Genomic DNA, 12,333 nt, shown 5'->3' on the forward strand with positions numbered 1-12,333 from the left:
TGCGATGATTTTATCTCCACACATGACGCGAAATTTACTCGCTGCACTCACTTGTGACCTTGATGGGCGGAGTGTAACAGGTTAGACCTTATACTTACTGTATGAATCACATAATTGCACAATAGATCTAGGTTATCTAGTTACAGTTTAAATCTATTCAATTTATTACACAGTGGTATTGAGGGTCTCTAGTAGCCCCTCCTCTCCCCCTTGGTCTTGACCCCCCTGTCTCCCCCCTTCCTCTTTCCTGTCTAATATCTTTATGGAGAGAGGTAGGTTGACTGATTGCAGCCTCATAAGCAATCTTATAAATATTTCTATTAAATATTGTCATCCATAAGATTGCTTCACTTTATATTGTTTGTATTCAGTTAATGTATATTATTTGTGAGTTATTTTTGTGAATTTACTTTTTAAATGCATTGTTTACATGTATACCTCCGTCTAGCCACATGCCAAAAATAGCCCTACAGTGATGTACAGTAGTTTAGCTAGGTAGTTGGGATAGCACATTAGCACCTGCAATATAGTTATACGTGTGAACTTTTTCAGGAGCTATTGGCGAACTCACCCTGTACTGTATGCTTTGCTGTGCGTGTGTGCAGGTATGTTTTGTTATTTTTCTTCACTTTACATGCATTTTTGTTTTTGGCCTGTCTAATATCTTTATGGAGAGAGGAGCTATTGGCGAACTCACCCTGTACTGTATGCTTTGCTGTGCGTGTGTGCAGAATAAAACTCCAGCAGTATCCCGTGCTCGTTTTGGGTCATCTTTATTAATAATCAACACAACGCAGAAGTCTACCCAGTTACAATGGTGCCGTGACCCTTGGTTCATCTGATCTGCGCTCGCTAGATCACCGTGGGCTGCTGCTGTTGAAGTTACTACTACCGCCGTTAGCGACAGCCGCTAGCTACCTTCTGCATGGAAGCCTCCTCCGACGCGACTCCTGTTCAGTGACGTGTGTAGCCGAATTTATACGCTGGTCTGCGTAAGTCATTGACGTAAGATTAGATTAGTATTGTGCTTTCTAGACATTGCTCAGCCTGCACTAGTATTTTCTTTTTGAGAAATTACTTATATTTTACTATTGAAATTAACTAACTGATTTTATTTTGCCTGGTTTTCTACTGCATTTTCATTTGAAATAATAGGCCAATGCTTCTCAGTTAGTGATATTACATCACAAGTTACATGTGGTTTTGAAATTATTCAGCAGTATTTGGTATTATTTGATATATTGGTATAGTCACTACTGTTGAAATGTCATTTTCAAAATTGAATGGTGTTTACGTATCTAATGGGCTTGGGAGGGGTTACTCTATGGAATCAGATGGAGAGGCCAGTTATCAGAGAGTAGGCCAGTCAGTTCTGAATCCAGTAGCATGTTCCACCCCCATTACCCGCGTCATTAGAAGCTCACCGGAACGGGTGGTAAATGCAGTTGGCTATCCTACCAATAGACATGCAGAGCAAGCACATGACATTAATAATACAATGCATCACTCTACACCTAACACTCATTCAGACCCAGCACATACTCCACAAACCTGTTCAGGGGGCTGCCTGGATGCTTCAAGGCTGAACGTGGTTGTCCAATCAGATATTAAACCACCCCCATTCTTCAGAGGTGACCGTACTGACACATGCACTGTCCATGAATGGGAAGATTTGATGCAGGCTTACATTCGCCGACGCAAATATGGTACTGCTGAAATGTATGATGTGATAGCAAGCAGACTGATGGGAAAAGCCAGGGACATTGTGAAGGTTTCACTACGTAGCAACCCAGAAATTAACCCCTGTAGTCATCCTGCAGCTGTTTTTGATATACTGAAGCAGAACTTTAGTGAACTCCCATACTCTGGCATGCCCATGGCGGATTTTTATAGCACACTTCCAAAAAAAGGTGAGAGTGCACTAGACTACTGGGTGCGTCTGAACAAGGCTATAGATGTTGCCGATGAATGTCTCCGCAGGCGGGGTAGATGTGTTGAGGACGTGAGTGCTGAAGTTGTGATGATGTTTGTCACTCACTGCCCAGACCCTCACCTGGCTATGTCTTTCAAATATAAACCAGCTGGGAGATGGACAGCCCCTGAAGTGCAGGAGCGCTTAGATGATCATCAGCGAGATCTGAGACGCGGAGCTTCAATGAGTCAGCACTCTCCTCCTGTTCACAGTCCGGGCCCTGTGGCAGTCACTCAGTCCACTGCACAGTTCAACCGCTCATTCAGCAGCACGCAGGTAGAGATGAGCCATCCTGTACAGTCACCCGCAACTGTGCCGTTGACTGCAGTCCGTTCAGAGGAAGAGCCAGGTATGCGTGAGGTGGTAAGCATGCTGAATAAAGTCATCACACTGTGCTCTGCTCCCCAGTCACTCTCACGTCATGTTCAGCCTCAACAGCGCCAACGGTCCCCTCAGCCTTTAATGTCTTCTGCATGCAGAGTATGCAGCAGCACTGACCATTCCACCTTTAGCCATTGCAGGCTACTGAAACTCTGTCGTCACTGCTTTCAACCTGGCCATTTCAAACATGATTGCCCGAGTGCCTCTCATCCAGCGGCAGCATCTGCACAGGCCAGCCGCACTCCGTTAAACTAGATGCCCCACGCTGTGAGAGGGCAAGCGTGGGTGGTGGTACAGAAGCCCTCATGAGAGAACCAGATCGGCTTTCCATCTACAGTAACAACAGTCGACTTTTGCAAGCGGGACAGGTGCAGATTCTCATTGGCTCGCAGAGACTTGAAGGGTCAAGTGAGCTGTTTTATGCACCTGTGTTGGTGAGTGGCAAGGTCACTTTGAGAGGAATGTTAGATTCTGGCTCCATGTCTTGTACACTTAGTGAAGAGGCAGAGAAGAGACTTCAGGCTGCTGGTGTGCTGCCCAATGCTCAGTTAATCCCTGGGAATGTGGTGATTGTGGGTTGTGGTGGCTTAAAAACGTATCCGAAGTGCTTCTATGACCTTGAAATTGAAGTGTATGAGACTAAGTTTATTGTACCCACTCTAGTTGTTGCTGGCCAGAGAGATGATTTCATAATTGGTACTAATGTGATCAAGTCTGTTTTACAAAACATGAGACATAAGAAAGAGTACTGGGAGCTAATTTCCTCCAAAAGCAGTGACCCTGAATGTGAGCGCTTCCTGGAGCTACTGAGCTGTGTGTCACGGTGGGAGGGCCCAGGTGAGCAAGACAAAGTTGGAACAGTGAAGCTGGTGCATAGTGTTACACTTCTCCCAAAGCAAGAACACCTGGTGTGGGGTAGGCTACCCAGTGATGTCCATGTGTGCCCTGGTAGCACCATTATTGTTGAGCCTACTTCTGCCCGCTCAGCTCCAAAGCACATTCTTGTGGGAAAGCTTGTTACAGCTATGTGGGGAGATCGCTGGGTCCCAATGAAGGTTCTTAATCCAACACTGGATCCTATCACTCTGCGGCGCAATGCTAAGATAGCTGATGTGTTCCCGTGTCTGGCAATGGAGGACTTGAACATTGCACAAGGACTGTGTCAAACCCAGGATGTTGCCACTAACCCAGTATTGTCCAGTAGTGTGCACACTGATCTAGTTCAGGCAATGAAGGATGCTGGTTTGACTGATATTGACTTAGAGGGCTGTGAAGTTTCCCCTGCTGACAAAGCCAAGCTAGCCACCCTGCTCTTGGAGTACAGTGACATCTTCTCAAAGAACTCGCTTGACTGTGGGATGGTTAAAGACTTTGTTCACAAGATCCACCTTTCAGATGACCGTCCTTTCCGGCTTCCCTATCGGAGAGTCCCACCAGCACACTACCACAAACTGAGGCAGGTGCTGAACGAGATGGAGGAGCGGGAGATCATCAAGAAGTCTGTGAGTGACTATGCCTCCCCTTTAGTCATGGTCTGGAAGAAAAATGGGGACCTACGTATCTGCACAGACTTCAGGTGGTTGAACGCTAGGACCATCAAAGATGCCCACCCTCTGCCCCATCAGTCTGACTGCCTAGCTGCGCTTGGGGGCAATGCTGTTTTCAGCACTATGGACTTGACGTCTGGATTTTACAATGTCCCCCTATGTGAAGCTGATAGGAAATTCACAGCTTTTACCACTCCGCTAGGGTTGTACGAATATAACCGTTTGCCACAAGGCCTATGCAACAGTCCTGGATCCTTTATGAGGATGATGCTCAGCATCTTTGGTGACTTGAATTTTTCCACACTTTTATGTTACCTTGATGATTTGCTATCTTTTGCTCCATCTGTCAGTGAGGGATTAGAGCGTCTGAGAACTGTATTCGACCGGCTGAGAGCCAACAACCTCAAGCTTTCTCAAAAGAAGTGCCACTTCCTGAGACAGTCAGTTAAGTTTTTGGGCCACATAGTGGACAGTAATGGGGTTTCAGTAGATCAGGATAAAGTTGCGGTGATTTCATCCTTTGAGAAGACTGACCTGATGGAGTCAGATGGCTGCACCCCGTCCCAGAAAAGGATACGGTCGTTCTTGGGCATGGTCCTATACTACCAGCATTTCATTCCAAACTGTTCCTCCATTGCAAAGCCTCTGTTTTGTTTGACTGCAGGCTCTAAGCGTAGAGGCAGAACAGCGAAAGGTGGGAGAGGTGGCACTTTTCGCCAGTTGACTCCGCAAGACTGGACGGCAGGTTGTGATAGGGGTTTTGCAGAGCTGAAGGCTGCTTTGGTCAACTGTGTGGTCCTTGCCCATCCAGACTTTAATAAGCCTTTCATTCTCTCCACTGATGCGTCTCTTGATGGCCTGGGAGCTGTTCTCTCACAAGTCCAGGATGGTGATGACAGAGCGAGGCCAGTGGCGTTTGCAAGTAAGTCACTCAGCCGAAGCCAAGCCAACTACCCAGCACACAGACTAGAGTTTTTGGCGCTTAAGTGGGCGGTGTGTGATAAGTTCAGCCATTGGCTGAAGGGCAGCCAGTTCACGGTGTGGACTGATAACAATCCACTCACATACATCATGACAAAGCCCAAGCTGGACGCCTGTGAACAGCGCTGGGTTGCCAAGTTGGCTCCATATAACTTCAAGATCAAGCATATTCCGGGAAAGTTGAACATTGTTGCCGATGCTCTGAGCAGAGACCCCTTTGTCAAGCCTTTGAGCCAGCGGCTGCTTTCAGAACCATACAGAGACCTGCTTGGTTGTGTGAAGGATGTTGGAGATGTTCTCGTCCAGGATGTTTTCCGCTTCATCAGCCAGCCACAAGCACTTACCTGTATGAATGGGTCTTCAGCCAGCTCCCATGCATCTCTCTCGGAAGATGAGGTTTCAACGCTGCTTGACAGCCACAGTGACTGGGAGTCTGCCTCACAGCTCAGAGCGATGTCAGTAGTGGAACACCTGTCTGATGTGGTTCCTGTTGGCCAGCCTGCTTTGCCTGCTATGTCTTTGCAGGACCTGCAGTCCCACCAGCGTCGAGACACTTCCATCGCAGCCGTTATACCTTATGTGGAAAGGAAACGAAGACCATCTTTCCGTGAGCGTTGCCGTGAAAGCCAGACTACTCTACAGCTGCTGAGGCACTGGGACAAACTGGTTCTCCAGAATAGTGTCCTGTATAGAGTCTGTAAGGACCCTCTGACAAACCACAAAAGATTTCAGTATGTCTTACCTGCAGCGCTGAAGTCTGAAGCTCTGACGGGGGTCCATGACCTCGCTGGCCATCAGGGTCAGGCGCGCACACTCCACCTGGCCCGCCAAAGGTTCTTCTGGCATGACATGGAGAGGGAGGTCCGTGACTATGTTAAGAAGTGTGGGAGGTGTGTGTTGAGTAAGACACCTGAGCCAGCTGCCAGAGCTCCATTGGAGAGCATAAAGACCACTGCTCCACTGGAACTTGTCTGCATTGACTTCTGGTCTGCAGAGGATCACAACAACAAGTCTGTGGATGTTCTTGTAATTACAGACCATTTCACAAAGCTCGCCCAAGCGTTTCCCTGTCGAGACCAGACAGCAAGAAAAGTGGCAAAGACACTGTGGGACAAGTTTTTTTGTGTCTACGGTTTCCCTGAGCGTATCCATTCTGATCAGGGAACAAGCTTTGAAAGCGAGCTGATTGCGGAGCTTCTTCGCCTTGCTGGTGTTTCAAAGTCTCACACCACTCCCTATCATCCTATGGGGAATGGTGGGACTGAAAGGTTCAACAGGACTCTGGGTGGCATGCTCCGCTCCTTGCCTCCTAGACAGAAGCACAAGTGGCATCAGATGGTCCAGACGATGACGTTTGTTTACAACTGCACGGCTCATGAGACTACTGGTTTTCCTCCTTTTTATCTCATGTTTGGCCGTGTTCCAAGGCTGCCGGTGGACTTGATGTTCCGTAGTGTTTTGTTGGACAACACAGTGTGTGACTATGACTCCTTTGTGGACTCTCTACTAAAAGATCTCAAGTCTGCCATGTCAGTTGCCCAGAAACACACAGAGTCAGAACAGAAACACCAGTCAAGTCAGTACAACAAGAAGGCCAAAGGTCAGCCATTGTCGATAGGAGACCGAGTGCTGGTGGCGAACAAGGGCTGCCGCGGAAAGCGTAAGCTAGCAGACAGGTGGGGAGACACCATGTACACAGTCATTGCTGCCAAGCCAGTGCTCCACGTTTACAGGATTCGTGATGACCTTGGAAATGAGAAAGTGGTGCATCGTAACCTGCTGCTGGAGGTCAATTTTCTCCCTCTGAGTGAGAGGCTAGATGGAAGCTCCACGGAAGGTGGTGAGGCGGATGCTGATTCTGTTGAGAATGAGCCTCACTCTGTGCCTGCAGTTCTCAGTGATACAGTGTCTGTCCATGCCTTGGATGAAGCTATCTCTTCTCTGGATGCAGATAGTGGAGCCCGTACTTCATCGTGGGTGTCACAGCATCACTCAGATGTCACTGCAGGGTCTACAGAAGACCTGACTGATGATCGATCCTGGCTTGGTCCAGTCTCCCTCTGACTCCCCTCCTGAGCATGGTCTGACTGATGCTTCTAGTCACATTCACATTAGTTCATCTACACAGCCACACATTCCTATTTCACACACCACACATGCACCACACTCACCTCACACTTCTAGATTTGGTCGGGTTATAAGACCTGTGTGTAGGTTGATTGAATCTATGGTTCAGCTTCAATCTGTTCTTAGCGATGTTGTCCCTGAGAGACATGTCATCCATGTTTGAGTATTGTTTTCTAACCCTGTTTATTGACCTGGTTTAATGGGTTGTTATGGGTTTCACTAGAGTGTGCTTTACTTTTGTCCTCCGTTATGGTATAGTCTGTAGGCCTTAGTCTAAGGGGTGTAAACGGCATCCCTGTTTCCTATACAGAATTCTGAGACTTGATCAACCTCTGTATTCTTTTAGCCTGATGGGGTAGGCAGCTTTTTATGCTGGGAGGTTTTAATTCTAATGGCCTGTATACCTGATGTTTGCAAATCTTTGTGCAATTCTGAAGGGGTGAGTGTAACAGGTTAGACCTTATACTTACTGTATGAATCACATAATTGCACAATAGATCTAGGTTATCTAGTTACAGTTTAAATCTATTCAATTTATTACACAGTGGTATTGAGGGTCTCTAGTAGCCCCTCCTCTCCCCCTTGGTCTTGACCCCCCTGTCTCCCCCCTTCCTCTTTCCTGTCTAATATCTTTATGGAGAGAGGTAGGTTGACTGATTGCAGCCTCATAAGCAATCTTATAAATATTTCTATTAAATATTGTCATCCATAAGATTGCTTCACTTTATATTGTTTGTATTCAGTTAATGTATATTATTTGTGAGTTATTTTTGTGAATTTACTTTTTAAATGCATTGTTTACATGTATACCTCCGTCTAGCCACATGCCAAAAATAGCCCTACAGTGATGTACAGTAGTTTAGCTAGGTAGTTGGGATAGCACATTAGCACCTGCAATATAGTTATACGTGTGAACTTTTTCAGGAGCTATTGGCGAACTCACCCTGTACTGTATGCTTTGCTGTGCGTGTGTGCAGGTATGTTTTGTTATTTTTCTTCACTTTACATGCATTTTTGTTTTTGGCCTGTCTAATATCTTTATGGAGAGAGGAGCTATTGGCGAACTCACCCTGTACTGTATGCTTTGCTGTGCGTGTGTGCAGAATAAAACTCCAGCAGTATCCCGTGCTCGTTTTGGGTCATCTTTATTAATAATCAACACAACGCAGAAGTCTACCCAGTTACAGGAGCATCTAGCCATTCAGGTCATTTATTATCATCATCATGATGACAACCTATGAGTCCAATTAATTTGTTCACTTCATTTACAGACCAGATAGAAAACAGTAGCCTTGCCATGATCTGAAGTCTATTGAAAACATTGACAGCATGAAAACATAGCTGGAATCTTGTGCACCCCATAGGCCTACATGGGCAATGAAACATTATCTCAAGGAAGATGCCCCCAGCATTATCAGGGGTGTGACTGGCAAAGGTAAAAAAAAAGGAAAATATACGTAGCACGGAGTGACCCCCCCCCCCCCGTCTCTTCAGTCTCCTAAACTGCCAGCGTCGTGTTCACACAAGGCGTAACCGTTAACAAAACCTCACCGGTTTCACAAAAACCGGCGTCGTGTAAACAGCACCTTAGTGTAGGCCTACTATAATGTTGACTACCGTATATATTTACATTACCTACACTTCATAACATTCATGAGGCAAATCCTATGCAGGGGTGGCACTAGAAAAGGGCCTTAAAGAAAATATGATTGGGCCAAATACTCGGGGGGTCCGGGGGCATGCCCCCCCGGAAGAAATTTTTGAAAAATAACCCCTTAAATGATGACATCTGATGACTTTTATGGGAAGTATTGACACATTGAGATACATATATTTCAAACATTATAGCAACTTATTTATAATAGAGCAAAGCAGCCTAGGCCTATACAAGACTAAACCAAATATGGCTGAAATATATAGGCCATCATGATTATTTTGCCAACAGTGATGCAGAACCATGGATTTTTTCCTGTTTTCATGTTTTGTTTATAACTCAAACCAACATTGAGTTAAAATGTTGACTAAATTATTTACTATAGGCCTACTTGATGATAATATATACAACATAGTGAATCATGTGATAGGCCTACTGATATTGATGCTGATTGAAGAGGTTGCAACTTGAAGGTTGTTAATATTTCAGTTCCAAAGAGAATCAAATTACATCGATTCCTCTCTTCCCAAAGCAATACTGAAGGTCCTACACCTCTCCTCCTAAAATAAATGGTAGGCTCTTACTGTTTTAAGCTACTGCGCCAGGATTGTGTAGGCTAAGCGGCTACAACACTAGTTTTACAGGCGCACATACTAAATGGTACCTAAATGGAGCGCTAGGGTTAAAATGCGGACTGCGACTCTAAATAGGCGACTTTTTGTCTATCAGCACAATGCTACAGTAGGCTATTTCCACTAAATATTCAGCTCATTATTATGTGCAAGACCAATGTTTACTAAGCATGCCAAAGCTTTGATCTCTTGGCACTGTCACCATAACGTTACGTTTTCTCATGGTGAGATGCATGGCATCCCGAAATGTGTTTTAGACAAGCCGGGGCGCAAGGTTCGAGGAGGTGAACGGCTGGACAAACGCGAAATGACAAGTAACTAAACAATGTAGTAGGCCTAAGGTAGACAGGCTTTGTGGTTAAAACTATGAAAACCTGCAAGGTTAGGCTGTCACAGCTAACTTCAAGCACAGCTTACACGCGCAGAAATTAAAATATCAGTAGGCCTATCACGAGATTCATTATCGGAAAATCAAAACGAGAAAAAAACAACTTCATACATGATGTCTTTTTAAATCAATTTGTTGACCTTTACCGTTCCATGGCTTCTGCTGAGAAACTAGTTCGCCACACACACTGAACTTGAATCAAGCATTCTTCAGAACGCATGATCAATTCCGTTTAAAAATGTAATAATCACACCCCTGATTATATCTATGGAAGCCCGTTTGCGCCACATAAAAATAAATATTCTGATCTATTATATCTCATTATTGTGAGATACTATGTCATTATTGTGAGATAGTATCTCGTTATTGTGAGATAGTATCTCACAATAACGAGATACTATCTCACAATAACGAGATACTATCTCAGAATAATGAGATACTATCTCACAATACGTTATTGTGAGATACTATCTCGTTATTCTGACATAGTATCTCATTATTGTGAGATAGTATCTCATTATTGTGAGATAGGTAGATAGTATCTCGTTATTGTGAGATAGTATCTCATTATTGTGAGATAGTATCTCACAATAACGAGATACTATCTCACAATAATGACATAGTATCTCACAATAATGAGATATAATAGATCAGAATTTTTTTTTATGTGGCGCAAACGGGCTTCCATATATATCTGAGGGACTTTTTCTTCAAACTAGATTCCAGTGTAGGCCTATCTAACTCAGTGTTTTTCAACCACTGTGCCGGGGCACACTAGTGTGCCGTGAGAGATAATCAGGTGTGACGCAGAAAATTACCCAAATGTCATTCACTGGTCCAGAAAGCTGTTGCATCAAAGAATTTATAACCACATGCTCTCATTGATTGTATGATTTCACTATTTGTGGTATGCAGGCATTGTAGGCCTACAACGGGGCCCCATATCCAGTATTCACAGAATCATCACATATCCAGTTCATAACAACAATTAAATTAGATCTAGTCACCTACAAATGAAACAGAGGGCACTTGTTTTATTGAGCAGGTCTTGCATAAAAGCCATAATAAGGCCATATCTGTGTATTATTTGGAATTTTAGGCTATGTTATATTTTTTTCTTCACACAGGATGTTAGTGTGGCGTGGGACATTTTAGGTGTCAAAAGTGTGCCGTGGCACAAAAAAGGTTGAAAAACACTGATCTAACTCTTCAGACTAACACAGGGTGTGGTGGATCATCTCAGCAATCTCCACTTTAAGTTTCTTAGTAATATGCTGCCTATACTCCACCCATATTCCCCATATTCAAACACATACACAAATTCTCTCTTAACCTTTCTGGTCATTAATGCACACTGCTTTACTATGAAGTAGCGGCCAATTAAAAAAAAAAGAAAAGTATATTCTAGTAGCCTAACCCATAAACTAGTCTCTCCCTTGGCTTTGAAAGGTGCATGCTGTGCTTCAGGGTTCAAAAATATTTACATTTCTTCAGCAGATACAAACAGTTGTAAAACAGTTGTATACACATGTAGCCCAGGTGGGCCTATGCAAAAGACTGTGGTAAATTTGTCATTCTGTTTTCTGCACAAGATTGCTCAGGAACTAGGACCTTCATCCAACAGGAAACGGTAAGTGGAGCAGCAAAGGTGGGGGAGTCATAGAGCAGAGGGGGCGGAAGAGCAGCTACGTGCTGCTGAACTACGCCTTCCTGACCAGGAGACAGGCCAATTTATCCATTAGCAAAAACACTGTTGGGCTGCTAGTCAGTCCAGGAAGATGCAGGACACATTGTTGCCTTGAAAGGAAATGGGTTTTTTTTGTAAGGAAAGGAATTTTTTTGTAACCTTACTTAGGGCGCCATTAAGTCCACAATCCAGTCGGTGTACAATTAGTTGAGGTAACTACTTTTCACCCCTTTTGCAGAAGAATTGCTGATAATTAATTATGAAGATTAGCAACACATAGGATGCAGAAACAGTACAGCAACAACTCTTCATCTACAAATATTAGTGTGTTGATTTTCTTGTGATGCATCAAGTACCCCAGAATGTATGTATCTCTTTGATACCATCACCACCACCATATTGTATTGGGAGTTACTCTGATTTCCACATTTAGTATTATTTGGACTTCTCGTAGCCCAACCTTTGCAAGGTTTCTGCATGCTTTTTCACAAGTCAGCACACTAGCTTTAGACGACCGAGGAAATAATTCTGATCGAGATCCTGATTAGTTGAACAGTAGGCCTAAGACAACCGCTGCTCTGGCCCACAGGAAATGAGTGATAAGAACTATAGATGTTTTCAGACACGTTCTGCACTATATGCGGATCTTTGTCATATGATGCTAACTGTACATGCGGACGACACCGATGCACATGAACAGAATCTCTGCGTGTTTGAACACACACATGAACAGAACTGCATGTCCGGCTATGATGTTCAGATATACTTATGTGATGTATGGACTTTGTACTTTTACTTTACTCTCGGTCCATCAACCCATACTAAAAGGACGGGGGAAGGAAAACACAAGCCAAGAGTTCTTTTCTAGTGAACTATATTTACATAATACTCTTTTACAGAGAACCATAATAAAAGTATAAAACACTTACAAAATTGGCATCAATGTACATAAAAAAATAAGATC

This window comes from Alosa pseudoharengus, unplaced genomic scaffold (genome assembly GCF_046254945.1).
Source record: "Alosa pseudoharengus isolate Yale_2024_CS ecotype anadromous, Long Island Sound unplaced genomic scaffold, YU_APseudo_1.1 YU_APseudo_1.1_scf_19, whole genome shotgun sequence".
Taxonomy (NCBI): Eukaryota; Metazoa; Chordata; class Actinopteri; order Clupeiformes; family Clupeidae; genus Alosa; species Alosa pseudoharengus.